The sequence below is a fragment of the Ovis aries genome, chromosome 7, assembly GCF_016772045.2.
Source record: "Ovis aries strain OAR_USU_Benz2616 breed Rambouillet chromosome 7, ARS-UI_Ramb_v3.0, whole genome shotgun sequence".
Lineage (NCBI taxonomy): Eukaryota > Metazoa > Chordata > Mammalia > Artiodactyla > Bovidae > Ovis > Ovis aries.
In genome coordinates this window covers 86,950,360-86,960,969 of record NC_056060.1, presented here as the reverse complement: position 1 = coordinate 86,960,969, position 10,610 = coordinate 86,950,360, and the positions used below count along the sequence as shown (strand labels likewise).

General features: G+C 46.2%; 1 long non-coding RNA gene across 1 annotated transcript; it reads right to left on the bottom strand.

The window, feature by feature from the left end:
* Window positions 1-598: 598 nt before the first annotated feature.
* LOC132660137 (uncharacterized) lies at window positions 599-5,423 on the bottom strand. Its single transcript, XR_009601378.1, has 2 exons — window positions 5,288-5,423; window positions 599-1,415 (listed from the first exon to the last, which is right to left on the bottom strand). It is a non-coding gene; the product is annotated as an uncharacterized LOC132660137 (long non-coding RNA).
* Window positions 5,424-10,610: the final 5,187 nt, after the last annotated feature.

Genomic DNA, 10,610 nt, shown 5'->3' with positions numbered 1-10,610 from the left:
TGTGTGTGTGATTCCATATTAATCTGAGTTGTAAATTAAGACTTTCCTCATGGCAATTTCATTCCAGCAGTCCTGGGTTGAAGTGATACTGCTGCTATAAGATCCAGGTCAAGAACCATCCAGATTCACCCAAACAGAATTTTCCAGCTTCCATCAGGAAGGGTTAAGAAGAGGGAACCTTTGGTTCCAGAAGTCCTGAGGTCCTTATACCAATTAATCATAAAAGGTCTGTGTATAAAGTGACCCTCACTAAAGCCATAGATAGGGAGGCTTTCTTATACGATTTCTTCAGAGCCACGCTCGTACTTACTCATATCACCAAGACTAAGGGAGCCCACTGATGCGGTATTTCCCTTCACAGTAATGAAACTCTGCTCTCCGGGATACTTTGCTCTCTTTTCTTTAGAACTCAGCCTAGGATGGTACAGCTTTCATACCCAGTTCCCGTCCAGAGGAGCTCACAGGCTGTGGGAATAGTCCTCCCCTTCCAGGGCAGGAGGCAAATTTCTCCATAAACAGAAAAACCCCAGACTGTGAAGCAGGACTCACGCTCCAGTGGCTGACTCACGTCACCGAAGCCCAAGAGACTGAAGCACAAGACCAGAAAAGCAGTTTAATCATTTTCTAGTAAGAGGTAGACCCTGTAAACGGATTGATAGGCTACTTGCGTTTGCTGACCAGCAGTTTCTCTCCCTGTGAGCTTATGATTACAAATGAAAACAAAAATAGAAAAATGGTCACGATAGATAACAGTTCCATTTACTCTGTTGAGTGCCTACTGCGTGCTAGGTACTGCGCTGAGCATTTTATCTTCATCTTCTTAAATTAGTCTCTCTACAACACTATACAGCATCACCCACTCAACAGACATGAGTTTGAACAAGCTCCGGGAGTTGGTGATGGACAGGGAGGTCTGGCGTGCTGCCGTCCATGGGGTCGCAAAGAGCCGGACACGACTGAGCGACTGAACTGACTGAACAACACTGTACAGTGGGTACTATTTTTATCCCCACTTTGCAAGGGGGTTCAGAAATGTTTATAGCAAATAAGTAGTGGATCCACGGTTCAAACGCAGTTCTTCATGCTCCTGAGGCCCAAGCTCTGAATTTCCCACCCACCTGGCCTCTCCTTCCCTTCTGGGAAACCAGATTGCAATCCGGACTCAGAACAAGAGGGCGTTGTGTGGACACTAGAACACAACTCAAATGTAATGGGCCCTTCGGAGCCGATCTCAACACAGTGATGTACAGGGTCTGCATCCCACATACAGAGCGTCCACTGCGGTAGCCATCGTCCATGGAGGACTTGAGCATCCTTGGATTTAGGTACGCACAAGGGTCCTGGAACCGAAGAACCACTGTACAAAGAAAGCACAGATCTGACTCCAAAATCACCAAAGCAGAAGGTCCATTTTCCTGAAAAGAAAAAAGAAAGTGAAGTCGTTCAGTCGTGTCTGACTCTTTGCGGCCCCATAGACTACACCTGGAAAATCCCATGGACGGAGGAGCCTGGAAGGCTGCAGTCCATGGGGTCGCTGAGGGTTGGACACGACTGAGTGACTTCACTTTCACTTTTCACTTTCCTGCATTGGAGAAGGAAATGGCAACCCACTCCAGTGTTCTTGCCTGGAGAATCCCAGGGACGGGGGAGCCTCGTGGGCTGCCATCTATGGGGTCGCGCAGAGTCGAACACGACTGAAGCGACTTAGTAGTAGTAGTAGTAGACTACAGCCTTGCAGGCTCCTCCGTCAATGGGATTTTCCAGGCAAGAGTACTAGAGTGGGTTGCTATTTCCTTCTCCAGGGAATCCAGGGTTTGAACCAGGGTCTCCCACATTGTAGGCAGACACTTTACCATCTGAGCCACCAGAGGTTTTATGAAAAGAAGAGCGAAGAGTTTACACATCATAAAACTTTCTAAATATTCCGTCTCAACATCTCTGTCTTTTTCCCATGTGTCTCTCCCTCTAGGGCTTCCCAGGTGGCTCAGTGGTGTAGAAACTCCCTGCCAAAGCAGGAGAGGCGGGTTTGAACCCTGGGTCGGGAAGATCCCCTGGAGGAGGGTATGGCAACTGAGCGGGCTCTCCCTCAACTCACTCCAGTATTCTTGCCTGGAGAATCCCATGGAGAAAGGAGCCTGGAAGGCTACAGTCCATGGGGTCGCAATGAGTCGGACACAACTGAGCGAATGAGCGGGCTCTCCCTCCAGGAAAGGTCCACATCCCTTTCCTCCTCCCGCTCTGCTCCATTCCTCATTCCGTCTTCTGGGACTCCTCCTTGACTTCCCTCCAGATTCCTCCTCCCTCCTTCAAATCTCTATCCTGGTTTCATGTCTCAGAGATGACAGATTGATAGCTCCAAGCAGGGCCTCCAAAAGTGTTTTGACTGACTCACACAGTTGTTCAAAAGTTTGAATTAGTGGGATTTAAAATTAGCAGGTTTCACACATAAATTTAATTTGCAACTTTGAAAGAAAAGGTTTGCTTTTTCCTTCCCTGTGGAGAAACCACTGGTTGGAGCTGAGCAGCACCTGTTTTTTCTAGAAGCTCAGATTCTTCCCTTTATCAGTCGCCTTCCTTCCCCACAGCCTGCTGACAATAAGTTTGAAGTTCAAGTGCTCTTTGTCATCATTTTCATCAACTAAGTTATCGCCTGACCTTTTTGGGTATTTGATTTTCAAATCCCATCTATTTCTTTTTTTGGATACCACAGCCTGGTAACTAGCACAGCTAGACTTTACAGCAGTCCTTGGGATGGCTTTTCCTGGCATGTCTATGAATACTTTTGAACACCTTGTAAGCGGGACACTGACTGAAGTTCTCGTGTGTGTGTTTGTGTGTGTGTGCGTGTGTGTGTGTGTGCTCACTCGCTCAGTTGTGTCCAACTCATTGCGACCCCATGGACTGTAGCCCACCACGTTCCTCTCTCCATGGAATTTTCCAGGAAAGAATACTGGAACCGGTTGCCATTTCCTATTCCCGGGGATCTTCCCAAGCCAGGGATTGAACCCATGTCTCGTGTGCCTCCTACATTGGCAGGTGGATTCTTTACCACTGGGAAGCCCCTCCAAAGACACTATCCACAGATGAAAAGGCAACCCATAGAATGGGAGAAAATATTCGCAAATTCCTGATAAGGGATTAATGCCCAATATCCAGAGAGCTCCTGCATATTCAACAGCAATGTTCAACAACGAAGAAGCAACTAACCTGATGATAAATGGGCATGGCTGCTCATGGGAAATCATCCAGCATATACACCCAAGGAGAACATGCCCTCTGCACTCAATTGAATGCAGAGCAAAGGTCAGGCATATCTCCTAGAGACTTGCTCTTATCACAGGGTAAAAGTCAGTTGGGCAATAAAAAGTGAATGCGTAACGTACCAGATGGTGATAACATAATATAAAGAGTTTAATATTTGTTCTAAGATGGGTGCTTCTAATCTGACTTTTATACTTATGATAAGAATAAACTTAGTGCCTAGTGATTCATCTTTGAAATAAACTTTCTCATTTTTACCTCAAGCTTGGGGATTCATTTGATTATAATCCTTGAAGTTGTCAGTTGAACTTTTACTGTTTCTCATGAATCCAGCTTCTATAGTGTCTTGCAATGGTAGACTGTATTGTTGTCTAAGAGTATTCACTGTTTCTCCCTTGGATAAGATTGTATTTTCCTTGCCTTGTTGACATCAGGCTTGCCCTTGTGGTTTGGGGCAATAAAATTTGAGTGGAAGTGATCTGTATCACCTCTATAGCTAGCAGTTGCTTATCATTGTCCTTTCTTCTCTGGACCACAATGAGGAAAGCCAGGCTCTGGGGTGAAGGTAACATGGAACAGAGCCTACTCCCTGCTGGATAGAGCCTGAATGAGAAATAAACCTTTGTCACATGCCATTGAGGTGTCAGGATTGTTTGTTACGGTAGCATAATCTAACCTATCCTGACCCAGACATGGGCAAACGAAGCAAAACTACTAACTCTGATAACACAATAGGTTGCAAAGTTGTCTATTTTTTTCCTATGTATCAAAATGATTTCTATTTTCTCATTGATTGAGAAGTAAATACCAGAAGTTTAAACTCATAAAGTAATTACATACTCATCAGATGCTCCACATAATGATACATAAAATTACAGCTATATAGACCAGATACACACAAATCACCCTCCCAGGACAAAGCTTAGATAGGAAACTGTCAACGTTTGCTTTTTTGTAACTCCCCTTTTAAGCACCCATTGCAGAACAAACCCCTTTCCAACAGACATATTTTTTCTTGAGAGAGGCCGATGGCTTTACTCAGCCTATTGTGTCAGGTTCTGCTAACTTAGAAGGCATTCTGCCTCTTGAGGTGGCTGTGTATGTCTCAATTCAAATCCATTATGAGTGAAATATTTTCAAAGTATTGCTGTAATACAGGTACCTGGAAAAAAAAATGCTAGAGTAGCAAACAATAAGTAAATTCTCCCTCCGGCCCTAGTCCCCAGTACCACTCTACAGAAGTAATCCTGTTAGGAGTGTCTTATCAGGGCCAGCTTCCAGGGTATACTATCCCCGTAGTCACCCAGACCTCCATGCTCAGTATTCTGAACTTGGTTTAATGCTCTGCCATTACCATCTGAAATTCTTAATCAGTTTTGAGCAAGGGCCTAGCATTTTCATTTTGCACTGGGCTCCCAAATCATATTGCTGGTCCTGCTTATGTATATCCTTCAGAAACATTTCCATGCATGTACAAGCATATGTTTGCTTTTTTTTTTTTTTTTTTTTTTGAACACAGTAGCTCATCAAGTCCTTTTCTTCTTCCTGGGCCTGCAGAAAGACCTCATTTCTCAGCCTAACTTGCAGTTAAGTTGGAACTCTATGACTGAGCTCTGGCCAGTGGAAGGTAGGCAGAAGTGAGGAACACCACCTCAAGAAGGATCCCCTAAAGGGACGTACCCACTCTTCTGCAGTCCTTCTCTCATGCGGATGGCTCTTGATGTTTGCACGGGAATGAAGGACTCTAAAAGCATACCATCATGTGAGAGGAGGATCCCATCATGAGTCATTCCTGCAGGGCGAGCCACTTGGGAGAACCTCTAACCCACATGAGACTGCTATTCTATCAGGCTGTGGCCTCTTTGGGGTGGTTTATTACAGCAGTTGTAGTGTTAATTACTGTAAGACATACACAAATAAGGTCATACTCTCTGTGTGTGTACATATTATGTGTGCGTGCATGCTAAGTCACTTCAGTTGTGTCTGACTCTTTGGGACCCTGCGGACTATAGCCTGCCAGACTCACCTATCCATGGGAATCTCCAGGCAAGAATACTGGAATGGTTTCGTATGCCCTCCTTCAGGAAATCTTCCTGACCCAGATATCCAAGCCATGTCTCTTATGCCTTCTGCATTGGCAGGCGGGTTCTTCACCATTAGTGGCACCTGGAAGCCCATATATGACACACACACACACACACACACATATATATAATGTATGTATATAAATGTTTATATAACTATCATATATGTCTTTAATATATACATATTATATATATACATGTAAATGTCTTTGGCACCTTTGACTTCCCTGGTAGCTCAGCTGGTAAAGAATCCACCTGCAATGAAGGAGACCCTGGTTCCAATCCTGGGTCAGGAAGATCCCCTGGAGAAAGGATAGGCTACCCACTCCAATATTCTTGGGCTTCCCTGATGGCTTAGATGATAAAGAATCTGCATGAAATGCGGGAGACCTGGGTTTGATCCCTGGGTTGGGAAGACCCCTGCAGTAGGGCATGGCAACTCACTCCAGTATTCTTGCCTGGAGAATCCCCATGGACAAAGGAGCCTGGCAGGCTACAGTCCATGGGATCGCAAAGAGCTGGACATGACTGAGTGAAGTGTTTTCATCATATATATGTTGAATTTATACTTTAATTCATTGTTAGTTCTTGGTAGGCGATTCACCAAAGCTCTGAATAATGACAACCTAAGCGATGTGTGTCAAGCGCAGAGCAGGAGAATTTCCACGAAACCCTTTGTTCTGGATCTATTTACCTCTTCTCCTTGCTCCGTGTCAAAGCAGAACTAACTCCTGTAGACTGCAGCTCTTGAGCCAGCTAGCTTCCTGTTGGGCCTGGCCAACGGAAGACAAGAAATAAGGAAGTGGGAGAAAGGGAAAGGCCAGAGTATTTTCTACTTTTCTCATTGCCTTGATGCATCTTTAGCAGCTGCTGCGTGCTTTTGGTGCCTCTAGCTCTTACTGGACAGGCCCTCCAGAGTTCTGACTAAAACTAATTGATCCAGGCCGGGAGCTCCATAGCACCGTCTCCCTTCTTCATTATCGACTGAATGGCTGTGTCCCCGCCCCTGCCCACTGCCAAATCCATATGTTGAAGCCCTAGACCTCACTGTAGCTGTACTTGGAGATACGTCCTTTACAAGGTGATTACGGTTAAACATGGGCACCAGGGGCCTGGTCCTTCTAAGGAGACACACCAGAGAGCTCTCTCTCTCTCTCTTTTCCTCCCCCCTTTCTCTGTCCCCTCACGACCTCAGAATGAACCCTACCTTGTTGGCACCTTGATCTTGGACTTCCTAGCCTCTAGAACTCAGAGAAATAAAGTTCTGTTGTGTGAACCACCCAGTCCACGGTCTTTTATTAGAGCATCTTGAACAGATGAAGACCCTCTTCCAACAGAGGAGCACTGGTAGCTGCCTGGCACTGCTCATTTCTGAGCTGTCTCACTGTTCTCCTTCAGGCTTCTCAGCTTTTCTATTGCCAGTTGTCTGCATTGAACTCCCTTTGTCTCAAGGACTCACCATGGTTTCCTTTCTCCTGGCCAGACCCTGAATGACTCACTCCCATCCTGCTCAAAGACGTTGCATGGACCCAGACATATTCAGCTCCCTTCACTGACAACACAGTGTGCTGCTTAAGAAAGATATTATGGGGCTTCCCTGGTGGCTCAGTGGTAAAGAACCTGCCTGCCAATGCAGGAGATGCACCTGGGTGGGGAAGACCCCACAGAGCAACTGGGCTTGTGCACCTGAGTTGCTTGAGCAACTGAGCCCAGGAGCCACAACTACAAGGCGTGTGTGCTTCATAAAATCCTTGAAACCCTGGAGCCCGTGCGCCACGAGAGAGGCCACCACAATGAGGACCCACACCCCACAAATAGAGAGTACCTCCCGCTCACCACAGCTGGAGAAGAGCCTGCACAAAGCAACGAAGACCCAGGACAGCCAAAAAGAAATTAAAAAAAAAATTTTTTTTAAGACATTATCAAATCGGACTGGCCTGAGTCTGAATCCTGACCCCACCCACTTCCTGGTTTAGTCACCAGAGTGTCACCTTAGTCTCACTAAGGCTCAATTTCCTCATCTGCAAAATGGTGACAAAAATACATAGCTGAAGTCTAGCTCACGAAGGATATAATGCTTGAAAGGGGGCTGAGCATAATGCCTGACACGCAGGACATGTTCAGTAAGTGTTAGCTAATATAGCAGGAGGAGGGACAGGGCTTGGTGAGAAGCTGACATCGCCGGACATAATTGCCAGAGTCTTCTTGGAATTTGCGATGTATAGTCAGTCTCCTAATAGCATGGGGAGCCTCTTGTGTAGCATCCTAGGAACTTGTTTATAATCCCTTATTTATAATCAGGATCCAGAACACATTATGGGAGAGTCTCAGAAAGTCTGGTTGGTCCTGATTTCCTAATTACTGCAGAGCACCTTACATTGGCCCTGTCTGCTTTCTTGTCCTGCCTACAGCTGGCCCTGAACTTGCCCTAAGTTTCTGGGCCTTTAACCAAAGAACCACAACATCTGCAGTCCTCTTTCCCTTCACCTCTCACTCCTTCACATCTCAGATCCTCCCAGAATCTGAGACTTCCAAAGTCATTGAAAACCTAAGGAACTGCTGAGAATTCCCAACCTGGAGTCAGCAAGCTTTTTCTGTAAAGAGACAGATAGTAAATATTCCAGGGTTTGTTTGCAGACCACTTACAGTTTATGTGCTAATTACTCGGTTCCACCTCTTTAGTGTGAATGCAGCTATAAGTGAATGGGCATGGCTGTGTACCCATCAAACTATGTTTCTAGACACTGACAGTTGAATTTCATATAATTTTTACCTGTCAAAAAATATTATTTTTCTTTTGATCACTCTTAAAGAAGTTATCTTTTTTTTAACTACCTAAAATATAAAAAATATTATCTGCTCTCAAGCTGTACAAAAACATATAGAAGGCAGAATTTGGCCTGTAGGCCATAGCTTTCTGATGGCCTGGAAGTTGGATGGAATTTTCTACTCAAATTCCTGTGCCTTTTTAGTTGTGGCCCTCTTCTTTCCTTCTTTGCTGTGTGACACTGGCTAAGTCACTTAGCCTCTCTGAGCCTCAGTGGTTTCTTTTTTACACTAAATTTATTTCTCAGTTTTATGAGATAGAACTGGCCTTCAATACTTTTTAAGTTTAAGGTGGACAGCAGAATGATTTGACTTACATATGTTGTGAAAGGATTACCACAATTATTTTAGTTCACATCCATCTGGGCTTCAGTTCTTTATGAGTAACTCCAGAGTAGCAGTAGATGCGTGTTTATTAAAACCAGTTCTTCACTGAGGATGGGGCAGGAGAGCAGCTGTTGGTTTTGCTGTTACTGTTTTCAACCTTTTTGTTTGTTTGTTTAGGCATCCAGGTAAAAAAATCTCATTTCAACAGAAAGTTCCCCTGGAATTAATCTGGGAAATTACCAAATGATCCAGTGGTTCCAAATCTTTTTCCTACTTCCTCATTCTTTACCTGCACAAAACAAATGCAGATTTCAAAGAGTAAAGTGAATTTGGCATAAAAGTTCACTTTCCTCCCTGAGAACTCCCTTATTAGACGATCAGTATGTTTGTTCATCATGGACGGAGGAGCCTGGAGGGCTGCAGAGCGTAGCGTCGCACAGTCGAACACGACCGAAGCGACTTAGCACGCACGCGTGTTTGTTTATGACCTGTTTATATATTTGTTCTAGGCACAGAGTTCCATACACTCATTAAGGAAATATGTGTGGATCGCCCCCTGTGTGCAGAGCACACTGGTGTTCCGACTTCTTAAGGAGGAGCCGAATGATGAAATAGGAGTGGGGGAGCGGGGGAAGGGAGCTAAGTGCGGTGGGGACCGACCACGTAGGAATGCGGAGAAACAGGGAGGGGCAGTTAGTCACCCTGGCTTCTGGGTTCCCGGAACCGTCCCCACTGTCACTCCAAACCCCCTGCTATCTTGCCTCCCCGATTTCCTTCCGGTGCTTTTGCCAAACACAGGCTTCAGTCTCCCCGGCCAGCGCATCCCTTCCGCCGCTGGTCCTTTCCCAGCGCGCAGGGGGAGGGCAAAGAGCTTGGGCATCACACACCCTTCTCCCCCGAGCGCCCCCTCCCTCGCCCTCCTTCTCGGAAATGCCCCCCCCCCCGCCCCACTCGCAGGCGCAGCCCCCACCGCTGCCCTTTATCAGTTCAGGCACATGGGAGCCCGGAGACCCTCGGACCTCCCCGCAGTGTTCCAATCTCCGCAAGGAAACCGAATCAAGGCTGACCCCAATCTGCTCCTGTGACCTTCTCTGCAGAGAAAAAGGCGGCCTGCGATTGCTAGGGAACGCAGGCAAACATAAGTTCCCTTTGGGCTTTCATAGAAAAACCTCCAGTCTTGTGGCGAGGGGCGGGGCTGGGGGGTTAGAAGAGACGCCCAACCCCACCCTCTTGGTTTTCTCAAGGACAACGCTGGTTCTTCTCCAGGGCCAGTCCTTTCTGCCCTTCTTATTTCTTCACTCACCTCTCTTCCCCACTCTTGACTGAAGAAAAGTCCTTACAAGATCGAATTTTGACTTCTCAGGAATTTTCAGAACCCCCTGGGATGGCTGTTACCTCTCTCAGCTTTTCACCTGCTCTTGGAATCTGTTCATCTCTCTCAGGCAGAGTGACCCCTTCCCACCCACTCCCTGACAGACTTAACCTGCTTTTTAATCTCCCTTCCTCTCTTCCTGACCCAATAAGATAGACTCTTTGGGGTAGCTTTTAGCCCATGCCTGTCCCTTCTCTGAGGATTTCACACACAGAGAGAAAATTAGATTTCTGGGCGTACCCTCAGCAGCCATGTTAGAGTTTAAGCACTTAAGCGGGATCTTCATCTCCATGGTGTTAACTGGACCAGAAAGTACGGGACTAACAACTGGGCCAAGCCCGTTCTTTCTTCTAGACTTTGGAATTGAGCTGAAGATGCTAATTGCAACCTGAGCTGATCTCTTAGATGCTGGAGACGCAGGCAGGGAGGGCTTTGCCACCTGAATGTCGAATCAGTGAAAACTGGTCTGTAAAGAAGAAAGGACACAGATTCTCAGAAAGGAGAGATGAAGCTGGAAGAGCAACTCCCTAAGGACGTGACGGCTTTCTTCTTCCTGCGTCCTGACTTTGGAGAGCAGCTGCCCTTGGCTTCCTTGAGACTCACAATAAATGTGGTATGTAAGTCTGCATGAGATAGGATGCATTGACTGCAACTGGCTTCGATGGTGAAGAATCCGCCAATATCTTCGGTGAAAATAAGGGTGTTATTTAGTTGTGGCGCAAGGAAGCCCCCTCCAAAAG